The sequence below is a fragment of the Oncorhynchus gorbuscha genome, unplaced genomic scaffold (assembly GCF_021184085.1).
Source record: "Oncorhynchus gorbuscha isolate QuinsamMale2020 ecotype Even-year unplaced genomic scaffold, OgorEven_v1.0 Un_scaffold_1319, whole genome shotgun sequence".
Lineage (NCBI taxonomy): Eukaryota > Metazoa > Chordata > Actinopteri > Salmoniformes > Salmonidae > Oncorhynchus > Oncorhynchus gorbuscha.
Genome location: NW_025746130.1, coordinates 110,001 through 122,500, shown reverse-complemented (window position 1 = coordinate 122,500; position 12,500 = coordinate 110,001). Strand labels below are relative to the sequence as shown.

Here is a 12,500-nt window from a genome sequence, read left to right as displayed (position 1 = left end):
CAGCTTCTATATCTCTGAGGGGAGGGGGTGTAGAGACTCCAGCTGAATGGATGGTCCCTCTATGAGACGTAGCAGCTTCTATATCTCTGGGGGGAGGGGAGGGGGTGGTGATTTAGCGTGTGTGTTGTTGTATCGCGTCGCTACACGTTGAAAACACACAAAACCATCCTGAGGTATTTTTTGATTCGATATAATTAATCAACCAATCAAAAAAAGAGTCACATGAGTTGCTGAGAGGGTTTGATGTAGTTTTGTACAGTACGATGCTACATACGTGTGTGTGTGTGTGTGTGTGTGTGTGTGTGTGTGTGTGTGTGTGTGTGTGTGTGTGTGTGTGTGTGTGTGTGTGTGTGTGTGTGTGTGTGTGTGTGTGTGTGTGTGTGTGTGTGTGTTTGCGTTTATAAGCGGCGGTGGTTTAAGGTTGTAAAACACCAAAGTAAAAAAAACAATTCAAGCATCAAGGTTTTATCATGCTGTTTACCAGACAGACAGATGATGAAGACAATAGAGACATATCCTCTCACACACACACACACACACACACACACACACACACACACACACACACACACACACACACACACACACACACACACACACACACACACACACACACACACACACACACACACACACACACACACACACACACACACACACACACACACACACACCCCGAGGTTTCCTCCAGCAGTCCTCAGTCCCGAGGTTGGGGGTGGAGGAGACAAGACGGAGACAGACTTTAAGAGGCCTGACCGCCAGACGGAGACAGACTTTAAGAGGCCTGACCGCCAGACAGAGACAGACTTTAAGAGGACTGACCGCCAGACAGAGACAGACTTTAAGAGGACTGACCGCCTGACACACAAACAGTTTTCGATTTACAAAAAAAAAAAATTGTCGTCATAGTCCGATAGCAACACAACGTGTTGCCGTGGAGATTCGGAAGTACCCTGTTTCCAAGGGGATAGAAAGACAACAAAAAAACACGCCAGCTCTGTCCAGTGGCGAGTTGAGAAGAGATCGTTCGGAGCGTTCGGCGGCGTGAGAAGGTGGAACGTTCGGCACGCAGTCCGGGGGGGTTTGGTCTCTTCGCTCTCTGGCCACCCCCCCTCCTCTCTGGCCACCCCCTCCTCTCTGGCCACCCCCTCCTCTCTGGCCACACCCCCTCTCTCTGGCCACACCCCTCCTCCTCCTCTTTTTGTTTGAGGAAGAAGAAGAAGTAGCAGAATCCAAAACTGTTACTAAAACTCAGGGTTATTTTCTCCTCTGATTGCTGATTGGTTAATCCCCTCTCCTCCGTTGATAGTCAGCGAGACCAGCATTCATTTAGAGTTGAACAAAGTGGTGCCAACCACACCCTGAATATAACACATGCTAAATAATTAAGCTGAGTGAATATTTAAAACATTATAACTTCGAAAGATGTAAGGAGGATAAAAGATCTGAAATAAGGGGTTATTATTACGTTAAAACTAAATTTAGTTTTAAAGAGAATTTTTAAAATAAAATTTTAAAAAAGCAAGGTTGCTATATTTTCTATGTGCAGTCACTAATCAAAAATACCCAGAATCCCTCACCGGCAGGTTTTCCGTTCACCTGTAAACACACGTTTTTATAAACTACAACTCCCAAAGTGTATAAACTACAAATCCCACAGCCCATTTCTGACCAAGCGTACAGCAAGCTCAACCCAGCCCTCACTTAGCTAGCTCTACCCAGCCCTCACTAAGCTAGCTCTACCCAGCCCTCACTAAGATAGCTCTACCCAGCCCTCATTAAGCTAGATCTACCCAGCCCTCACTAAGCTAGCTCTACCCAGCCCTCACTCAGCTCTAAACTAAGGTCTAACCAGCCATCACTAAACTAGATCTATCCACAGCCATCACTAAACTAGATCTATCCAGCCATCACTCTTCCTAAGACCTGTCAAACCAGGACCGACTTCTTCCTGCTCTCTGTTGTAAGCTCTCTCTACCTTGTCTCTCTCTCTCTTGTCTCTCTACCTTGTCTCTCTCTCTCTCTTGTCTCTCTCTGTCTCTCTCTGTCTAGGTCTCTCTCTCCTCTCTCTCTCTCTCTCTATCCAGCCATCACTAAACTAGATCTATCCAGCCATCACTCTTCCCTCCCCTGTCTCTCTACCTCTGTCTCTCTCTCTCTACCTTGTCTCTCTGTCTCTCTGTCTCTCTCTCTCTCTGTCTCTCTCTCTCTCTCTCTCTCTCTCTCTCTCTCTCTCTCTCTCTCCTGTGTCTCTCCTCTCTCTTGTCTCTCTACCTTGTCTCTCTCTCTTCTCTCTCTCTCTCTCTCTGTCTCTCTCTCTCTCTCTCTCTCTCTCTCTCTCTCTCTCTCTCTTCTCTCTCTCTCTCTCTCTCTCTCTCTCTCTCTCTTGTCTCTCTACCTTGTCTCTCTCTCTCTCCTTGTCTCTCTCTCTCTTGTCTCTCTCTCTCTCTCTCTTGTCTCTCTCTCTCTGTCTCTCTCTCTCTCTCTCTCTCTCTCTCTCCTTGTCTCTCTCTCTCTCTTGTCTCTCTACCTTGTCTCTCTCTCTCTCTCCTTGTCTCTCTCTCTCTCTCTGTCTCTCTCTCTCTCTCTCTCTCTCTCTCTCTCTCTCTCTCTCTCTCTCTCTCTCTCTCTCTCTCTCTCTCACTCTCTTGCTCTCTCCTCTTCCTCTGTCCCTGCCAGATATGCTGGTGGCCATATTTGTCATGATAAGAGGCGTAGTGGCCACATCAAACACCAACCATCTGTCAGGCTGTCTGTCTCCCCCTGTCCTCCCCCTCCTCTCCTCTCCTCTGCTCTCCTCTCCTCTCCTCTCCTTCTCTCTGTTAGGCTGTCTGTCCCCCCCTCTTCTTCTCTCCCCCTGGGTTGGGATAAACTACTGCTACCTCTCTGTCTGTCTGTCTGTCTCCCCGTCTGTCTCCCCGTCTGTCTGTCTGTCTGTCTGTCTGTCTGTCTGTCTGTCTGTCTGTCTGTCTGTCTGTCTGTCTGTCTGTCTGTCTGTCTGTCTGTCTGTCTGTCTGTCTGTCTGTCTGTCTGTCTGTCTGTCTGTCTGTCTGTCTGTCTGTCTGTCTGTCTGTCTGTCTGTCCTTCTGTTTATCAAGTCACAGAGCTGTAGACTAGCTAGACTGACTAACAGGGGGAACAGAGGGGAGGAGGAGGGAGGAGTGAGGAGGGGGAGGGGGAGGAGAAGCCAATTCCAGATCCAAGCCCCCTCCTCCCTACCAACTGTCCCCCTCCCTCTCTACTGTCCACATCCTATCTCTCTCTCTCTCCTCCCCTCTCCTCTCTCTGTCTCTCTCTCCCTGATTCCCTCTCCTCTCTATCTCTCTCTCTCCCCTGATTCCCCCTCCTCTCCATCTCTCTCCTGATTCCCCTCCTCTTCTCTCTCCCTGCCAGATTCCTGGTCCTCTCTATCTCTCTCCTGATTCCTCCTCCTCTCTATCTCTCTCCAATTCCTCCTCCTCTCTATCTCTCTCTCCTGATTCCTCCTCCTCTCTATCTCTCTCTCTCCTGAATCCTCCTCCTCTCTATCTCTCTCTCTCCTGATTCCTCCTCCTCTCTATCTCTCTCTCTCCTGATTCTACCTCCTACTGTCTGTCTGTCTGTCTGTCTGTCTGTCTGTCTGTCTGTCTGTCTGTCTGTCTGTCTGTCTGTCTGTCTGTCTGTCTGTCTGTCTGTCTGTCTGTCTGTCTGTCTGTCTGTTTATCAAGTCACAGAGCTGTAGACTAGCTAGACTGACTAACAGGGGGAACAGAGGGGAGGAGGAGGGAGGAGTGAGGAGGAGGGGGGAGGAGAAGCCAATTCCAGATCCAAGCCCCCCTCCTCCCTACCAACTGTCCACATCCTATCTCTCTCTCTCCTGATTCCCCCTCCTCTCTATATCTCTCTCTCCTGATTCCTCCTCCTCTCTATCTCTCTCCTGATTCCTCCTCCTCTCTATCTCTCTCTCTCCTGATTCCTCCTCCTCTCTATCTCTCTCTCTCCTGATTCCTCCTCCTCTCTATCTCTCTCTCTCCCGATTCCTCCTCCTCTCTGTCTCTCTCTCTCCTGATTCCTCCTCCTCTCTATCTCTCTCTCTCCTGATTCCTCCTCCTCTCTATCTCTCTCTCTCCTGATTCCTCCTCCTCTCTATCTCTCTCCTGATTCCTCCTCCTCTCTATCTCTCTCTCCTGGTTCCTCCTCCTCTCTATCTCTCTCTCCTGATTCCTCCTCCTCTCTATCTCTCTCTCCTGGTTCCTCCTCCTCTCTATCTCTCTCTCCTGATTCCTCCTCCTCTGTATATCTCTCTCCTGATTCCCCCTCCTCTCTCTCTCTCCTGATTCCTTCTCCTCTCTCTCTCTCTCCTGATTCCTCCTCCTCTCTCTCTCCTGATTCCTCCTCCCCTCTCTCTCTCTCCTGATTCCTCCTCCTCTCTCTCTCTCTCCTGATTCCTCATCCTCTCTCTCTCTCCTGATTCATCCTCCTCTCCATCTCTCTCCTGATTCCCCCTCCTCTCTATCTCTCTCCTGATTCCTCCTCCTCTCTCTCTCTCTCCTGATTCCTCCTCCTCTCTATCTCTCTCTCCTGATTCCCCCTCCTCTCTCTCTCTCTCCTGATTCTTCCTCCTCTCTATCTCTCTCTCTCTCTGATTCCTCCTCCTCTCTCTCTCTCTCCTGATTCCCCCTCCTCTCTATGTCTCTCTCTCCTGATTCCTCCTCCTCTCTATCTCTCTCTCTCCTGATTCCCCCTCCTCTCTATCTCTCTCCTGATTCCTCCTCCTCTCTATCTCTCTCCTGATTCCCCCTCCTCTCTATCTCTCTCCTGATTCCCCCTCCTCTCTATCTCTCTCCTGATTCCTCCTCCTCTCCATCTCTCTCCTGATTCCCCTCCTCTCTATCTCTCTCCTGATTCCTCCTCCTCTCCATCTCTCTCCTGATTCCCCCTCCTCTCTATCTCTCTCCTGATTCCTCCTCCTCTCCATCTCTCTCCTGATTCCCCCTCCTCTCTATGTCTCTCTCTCCTGATTCCCCCTCCTCTCTGTCTCTCTCTCTCCTGATTCCTCCTCCTCTCTATCTCTCTCTCTCCTGATTCCTCCTCCTCTCTCTCTCTCCTGATTCCTCCTCCTCTCTATCTCTCTCCTGATTCCCCCTCCTCTCTCTCTCTCCTGATTCCTCCTCCTCTCTCTCTCTCTCCTGATTCCTCCTCCTCTCTATCTCTCTCTCCTGATTCCCCCTCCTCTCTATCTCTCTCTCTCCTGATTCCTCCTCCTCTCTCTCTCTCTCCTGATTCCTCCTCCTCTCTATCTCTCTCCTGATTCCCCCTCCTCTCCATCTCTCTCCTGATTCCCCCTCCTCTCTATCTCTCTCCTGATTCCTCCTCCTCTCTCTCTCTCTCTCTCTCTCCTGATTCCTCCTCCTCTCTATCTCTCTCTCCTGATTCCTCCTCCTCTCTCTCGCTCTCTCTTCTGATTCTTCCTCCATTCTATCTCTCTCTCCTGATTCCCCCTCCTCTCTCTCTCTCTCCTGATTCCTCCTCCTCTCTATCTCTCCTCCTCTCTATCTCTCTCTCTCCTGATTCCTCCTCCTCTCTATCTCTCTCTCTCCTGATTCCCCCTCCTCTCTATCTCTCTCTCCCGATTCCTCCTCCTCTCTATCTCTCTCCTGATTCCCCCTCCTCTCTATCTCTCTCCTGATTCCTCCTCCTCTCTATCTCTCTCCTGATTCCTCCTCCTCTCTATCTCTCTCCTGATTCCCCCTCCTCTCTATCTCTCTCTCTCCTGATTCCTCCTCCTCTCTATCTCTCTCCTGATTCCTCCTCCTCTCTATCTCTCTCCTGATTCCTCCTCCTCTCTATCTCTCTCTCTGATTCCTCCTCCTCTCTATCTCTCTCTGATTCCTCCTCCTCTCTATCTCTCTCCTGATTCCTCCTCCTCTCTATCTCTCTCTCCTGATTCCTCCTCCTCTCTCTCTCTCTCTCTCCTGATTCCTCCTCATCTCTATCTCTCTCTCCTGATTCCTCCTCCTCTCCATCTCTCCTGATTCCTCCTCCTCTCCCTCTCTCCTGATTCCTCATCCTCTCCATCTCTCTTTCTCCTGAATCCTCCTCCTCTCTATCTCTCTCTCTCCTGATTCCTCCTCCTCTCCATCTCTCTTTCTCCTGAATCCTCCTCCTCTCTATCTCTCTCCTCTTTCTACCTCCTACTGTCTGTCTGTCTGTCTGTCTGTCTGTCTGTCTGTCTGTCTGTCTGTCTGTCTGTCTGTCTGTCTGTCTGTCTGTCTGTCTGTCTGTCTGTCTGTCTGTCTGTCTGTCTGTCTGTCTGTCTGTCTGTCTGTCTGTCTGTCTGTCTGTCTGTCCATGAATCATATGACGGGCCAAACCTCTCACTACAACTCCCCTGGAAGGAACAGAGAGATCCGTAGAGAGAGAGAGAGGTCTACAACTCCCCTGGAAGGAACATAGAGATTAGTAGAGAGAGAGCTTCAACTCCCCTGGAAGAAACAGAGAGATCAGCAGAGAGGGAGAGAGAGCTTCAACTCCCCTGGTACGTATATCTGGCTTAACATGTGAGTAGTAGTAGTTGTAGTAGCAGAAGAAGAATAATAGGTGTGTCTATGGCATCCTAAGTGGATAGTAGATAGTTATAAACTATAATAAAACACAGCAGAAAGACTTCGTAATAACCTACTAATAATTATAATCATTAAGTGTATTAAACGTCTGACTCCAGACTGGGTATCTTCTTATAAACCCGTCTATTGCTGAACTGGGCTGAGTTTAGTACCCCTCGCGGTGCGGCTGAGTAAGAACTCGTCTTATTGGCTACATAAGGCATCACATGCTCTGTAATGTACATGTCATTGGCTGGTATCCGTCCTCCGTCCCGGGAGCAGTAGGAAGCGGCGGATTTGACCGAGGATCTCAGATTGTTTTCGTTGCGTTGCGATGTTTTGAGCCCTCCTCCTCCCAGCTGTTTGTAAATGTCGGAGGAGCTGCGTCCGTGGACGAGGCGCGCGTCGTCCCTCAGCGAAGACGCCATGAAGGGGTTGTCAGAGCCATGTTCGGGGTACAGTGACTTGCTCCGTTTGTTCTCCTCCAGGTTGAACAGCATCGACCTGGAGCCCAAAAGCTTGTCGGCCTGGCGGACGCTGAAAAGGTTGGCGTAGGGAGAATCGTCCAGGAAGCAGCGGTCTTTCTCTTTGAGGCTGACGGAGCGAGCCGGACGCCCCAGATCTATTTCTTTAGGCTTCTCCAGCATGATGTTGTCGAACGAGTGTTGGCGGGACATACGCAAGCGGTTTCTCTTCTGGACGTGCGGACCGTCCGTCTGAGGCCAGTAGTGGCCGAACATCTCGTCCTGATGTTGATGCATTCCCTGGTCGGTCAGCAGGGCGTCCTGGAGCAGCTGGTCTTCGCTGATGTCGTAGAGGTTAGCAGTGTGGAGGCACGCTTCGCAGCGGTTGTAGGGCGAGCGGGCGGCGGCGGCGGCTGCGGCGGCGGCGACAGAAGCGGTGTTTGTGGGCGTGTAGTGACCCGGGGTGTAGCTGCTACTGGCAGGGAACTTGGACAGACACGAGCGGCAATGGGTTTGTTTGGAACGGTCGTTGGTCTCGTGGGGCGACAGGGACGAGCTCTTATCCTTCACGCCGTAGTGTTTAGAGTAAGTCGAGTCCGGGAGCAGGTCGACGTCGGCGTGGTGCAGCGGGGACGAGTTGAGGTGGATGATTGGCTGATCCTGACACTTCCTGTAGTTGTCGTTGTGGTCAGAGTAGATCTCTGGGTAGTCCAGGTCGTCGGCGGCCAGGCCTCGACTCTCGCGGTAGTGTAAAGGATCAGAGTTGAGATTGAGTTCTGAGTCTATGGTGTAGATCTGTCCTTGTCCCTGTCCTCCCACTCCTCCACCCCCTCCGCTGCCCTGCTTAGTCTTTAAGTAGGACAGCTCTACTTCGCTGCAGTCCCTCGGGTATTTCGACGTCACCTGTCTTTTTTTTAATCCGTCCTTGTTCTTCAGGTGCTTGTTGTTTTCTGGGTCCTGGTACGAACCGCCTCCTCCTCGGCTGGAGCAGTCAGAGATGTCTGAGTGAGCTGCTTCCTCCGGAAGGTATCGTTGCGTCTTCATGGAGATGCGGGGGTCGGGGGACAGCATGTCTGGGCCCGGGACACCTGGACCATGCCGCATTGTGTCCACGGACTTCTTCCACAGGCCTCTGGGTTTGGCGTTGGTCTGGGCGGCGTCCGCGCTCACCGCCACTTCCACGGAGTTTGGGTTTGACTCGTTGAGGGTCAGAGGGTGCTGTCCGCCTTGGAAGATGTAGTTATTCAGGTGGTCTTTGTGTCGGTTGGCCAGGTACGCCTGGAGGTCGCCCGTATCGCCGTAGATCACCTCTTTAGGGGCGTAGCTTCGATTGTCGGCGTAGATGAAGTTACCTTAAAATAAAATATATATTTAAAATAACTGACTTGCCAAGTTAAATAAAGGTTAAATAAATCAAATAAAAATGTTTTTTAATGATTTGAAATGCATTTATATCCACGATGTGTGGTTGTAATGTGTTTGAATCAAAAAAATCAAATTGAGAGAGAAAAAACCTTTCTCAGCCATCATATCCATGATCATGGGCCCCGCCGAGTGCATGAACTCAGCCGCACGCTTGGGGGAATTAATCCTGGACGCAGACAGGTTGGACATGTTGGTCATCTGTTTGGCTGACTTGATGAGCTTCAACATGTTAGCCTGAGGGCTAAAATCCAGCTCGGACTTCTTTTTCATGTCGATGTGGACGCCGTGGATACAACTCCAAATCCCCTACAGAGAGAGAGAGAGAGAGAGAGAGGGGCGAGGAGGGAGATGGAGGACAGAAATTAAGAGCGAGAGGAGGGAACGTGGAGGAAAGGGAGAGAGGAGAGACAGAGACAGACAGAGACAGAGAGACACAGAGACAGAGAGAGAGAGAGTGACAGAGACACAGAGACAGAGAGAGAGACAGAGACAGAGACAGAGAGAGAGAGAGACAGAGAGAGAGAGACAGAGAGAGAGAGACAGAGAGAGAGAGAGAGAGAGAGAGAGAGAGAGAGAGAGAGAGAGAGAGGGCGAGGAGGGAGATGGAGGACAGAAATTAAGAGCGAGAGGAGGGAACGTGGAGGAAAGGGAGAGAGGAGAGACAGAGACAGACAGAGACAGAGAGACACAGAGACAGAGAGAGAGAGAGTGACAGAGACACAGAGACAGAGAGAGAGACAGAGACAGAGAGAGAGAGACAGAGAGAGAGAGACAGAGAGAGAGAGAGAGAGAGAGAGAGAGAGAGAGAGAGAGAGAGAGAGAGAGAGAGAGAGAGAGAGAGAGAGAGAGAGAGAGAGAGAGAGAGAGAGACAGAGACACAGATTATCATCTAGGGATCATCATTTGAAGTTTGACTGTTCTCTAAAAGTCTGTCTTCTGGTAACTATGACCCATGTATTCTCCTTCCCAGTAAAGGATAATTCATCAGGATCACATTAGTATCGACTGACTCAGCATCTGAGAAACCATCTCATTCATTTCTCTGAACATTTAACATAATTACTTAGATAGTATTCCTGACCGTATTGAAATGATATTACTACCCAGAAAGGTGCAGCGGAGGGAGACGGATTGTGTCTGTCCCTCTCCCCATCCCCTCACCTCCCTAATAGCCCAGCCCCTCACCTCCCTAATACCCCAGCCCCTCAACTCCCTAATAGCCCAGCCCCTCACCTCCCTAATACCCCAGCCCCTACCTTCCTAATACCCCAGCCCCTACCTCCCTAATAGCCCAGCCCCTAGCTCCCTAATACCACCAGCCCCTACTCCCTAATACCCCAGCCCCTACCCTAATACCACAGCCCCTCTGTCCCTAATACCCCAGCCCCTCACCTCCCTAATACCCCAGCCCCTACCTCCCTAATACCCCAGCCCCTACCTCCCTAATACCCCAGCCCCTCAACTCCCTAATAGCCCAGCCCCTCACCTCCCTAATACCCCAGCCCCTACCTTCCTAATACCCCAGCCCCTACCTCCCTAATAGCCCAGCCCCTAGCTCCCTAATACCACCAGCCCCTACCTCCCTAATACCCCAGCCCCTACCCTAATACCACAGCCCCTACCTCCCTAATACCCCAGCCCCTACCTCCCTAATACCCCAGCCCCTACCTCCCTAATACCCCAGCCCCTACCTCCCTAATACCCCAGCCCTCACCTCCCTAATACCACAGCCCCTACCTCCCTAATACCCTAGCCCCTACCTCCCTAATACCCCAGCCCCTACCTCCCTAATACCCCAGCCCCTACCCTAATACCACAGCCCCTACCTCCCTAATACCCCAGCCCCTACCTCCCTAATACCCCAGCCCCTCACCTCCCTAATACCCCAGCCCCTACCTCCCTAATACTCCAGCCCCTACCTCCCTAATACCCCAGCCCCTACCCTAATACCACAGCCCCTACCCTAATTCCACAGCCCCTACCTCCCTAATACCCCAGCCCCTACCTCCCTAATACCCCAGCCCCTACCCCCTAATACCACAGCCCCTACCCTAATACCACAGCCCCTACCCTAATACACCAGCCCCTACCTCCCTAATACCACAGCCCCTCACCTCCCTAATACCCCAGCCCCTAGCTCCCTAATACCCCAGTCCCTACCTCCCTAATACCCCAGTCCCTACCTCCCTAATACCCCAGCCCCTACCTCCCTAATACCCCAGCCCCTACCTCCCTAATACCCCAGCCCCTACCTCCCTAATACCCCAGCCCCTCACCTCCCTAATACCCCAGCCCCTCACCTCCCTAATACCCCAGCCCCTACCTCCCTAATACCCCAGCCCCTACCTCCCTAATACCCCAGTCCCTACCTCCCTAATACCCCAGTCCCTACCTCCATAATACCCCAGCCCCTACCTCCCTAATACCCCAGCCCCTCACCTCCCTAATACCTCAGCCCCTACCCTAATACCCCAGCCCCTAACTCCCTAATATCCCAGCCCCTACCTCCCTAATACCCCAACCTAGTGCCTCCATACACCAATCATAACAGCCCCTATCCCTTCTCCTCTACCCGCCATAACATTGACATTAAACCATACCCCTAAACCCTAACCACTACCCCCTAACCATTATACACTAACCCTTACCCCCTACCCCTAACCCCTACCCCCAAACCCCTACCCCCTACCCCCCCTACCCCTAACCCCTAACCCCTATCCCTAACCCCTACCACCTAACCTCTACCCCCTACCCCTTAAATCCTACCCCCTAACCCCCAGTCTTACCCTGCGTATAGGGAACAGTAGTCCCGGTGTTCCCGTACAGACTCCAGTGAAACAGTTACTCTCCCTACCCCCTATCCGCTACCCCCTAACCCCTAACCCCTACCCCCTACCCCCTACCCCTAACCCCTACCCACTAACCCCTACCCCCTAACCCCCTACCCCCTACCCACTCACCCCTACCCCCTATCCCCTACCCCCCTAACCCCTAACCCCTACTCCCTAACCCCTACCCCCTAACCCCTAACCCCTACCCCCTACCCCATAACCCCTACCCCCTACCCCCTAACCACTAACCCCTACCCCTAACCCACTAACCCCTACCCCCTAACCCCCCCCTAACCCCTAACCCCTAACCCCTAACCCCTAACCCCTAACCCCTAATCCCTAACCCCTAACCCCTACCCCCTAACCCCTACCCCCCCTAACCCCTACCCCTAACCCCTACCCCTACCCACTAACCCCTACCCCTATCCTACCCCTACCCCCTAACCCCTACCCTAACCCCCTAACCCCTACCCCTAACCCCTACCCCCTACCCCTAACCCCTACCCCCTAACCCCTACCCCCTACCCCTAACCCCTACCCCTAACCCCTACCCTAACCCCTAACCCCTACCCCTACCCCTACCCCCTAACCCCTACCCCTAACCCCTACCCCTAACCCCTAACCACTACCCTACCCCTACCCCTAACCCCTAACCCCTAACCCCTACCCCTACCCCCTAACCCCTACCCCCCCTACCCCTAACCCCCTAACCCCTACCCCCTAACCCCTAATCCCTAACCCCTACCCCTAACCCTACCCCTAACCCCTACCCACTAACCCCTAACCCCTACCCCTAACCCCTACCCCTACCCTAACCCCCCCTATCCCTACCCCTACCCCCTAACCCCTACCCCTAACCCCCCTACCCACTAATCCCCTAACCCCTAACCCCTACCCCTAACCCCCCTAACCCCCCTACCCCTACCCCCTAACCCCTACCCCCTAACCCCTACCCCTAACCCCTACCCCTACCCCCTACCCCCTACCCCTACCCCCTAACCACCCCCTACCCCCTAACCCTAACCCCTACCCCCTAACCCTAACCCCTAACCCCTACCCCCTACCCCCTAACCCTAACCCCTACCCCTAACCCCCCCTAACCCCCTACCCCCTAACCCCTACCCCTAACCCTACCCACCCTAACCCCTACCCCTAACCCCTACCCCTACCCCTAACCCCTACCCCCTAACCCCTAC

At 52.5% G+C, this 12,500-nt stretch overlaps 1 pseudogene; it reads right to left on the bottom strand.

Annotated features, from left to right (window-relative positions):
* Positions 1-6,685: 6,685 nt before the first annotated feature.
* The window catches only part of LOC124022291, a 112,571-nt pseudogene continuing 106,756 nt past the window's right edge, over positions 6,686-12,500 (bottom strand).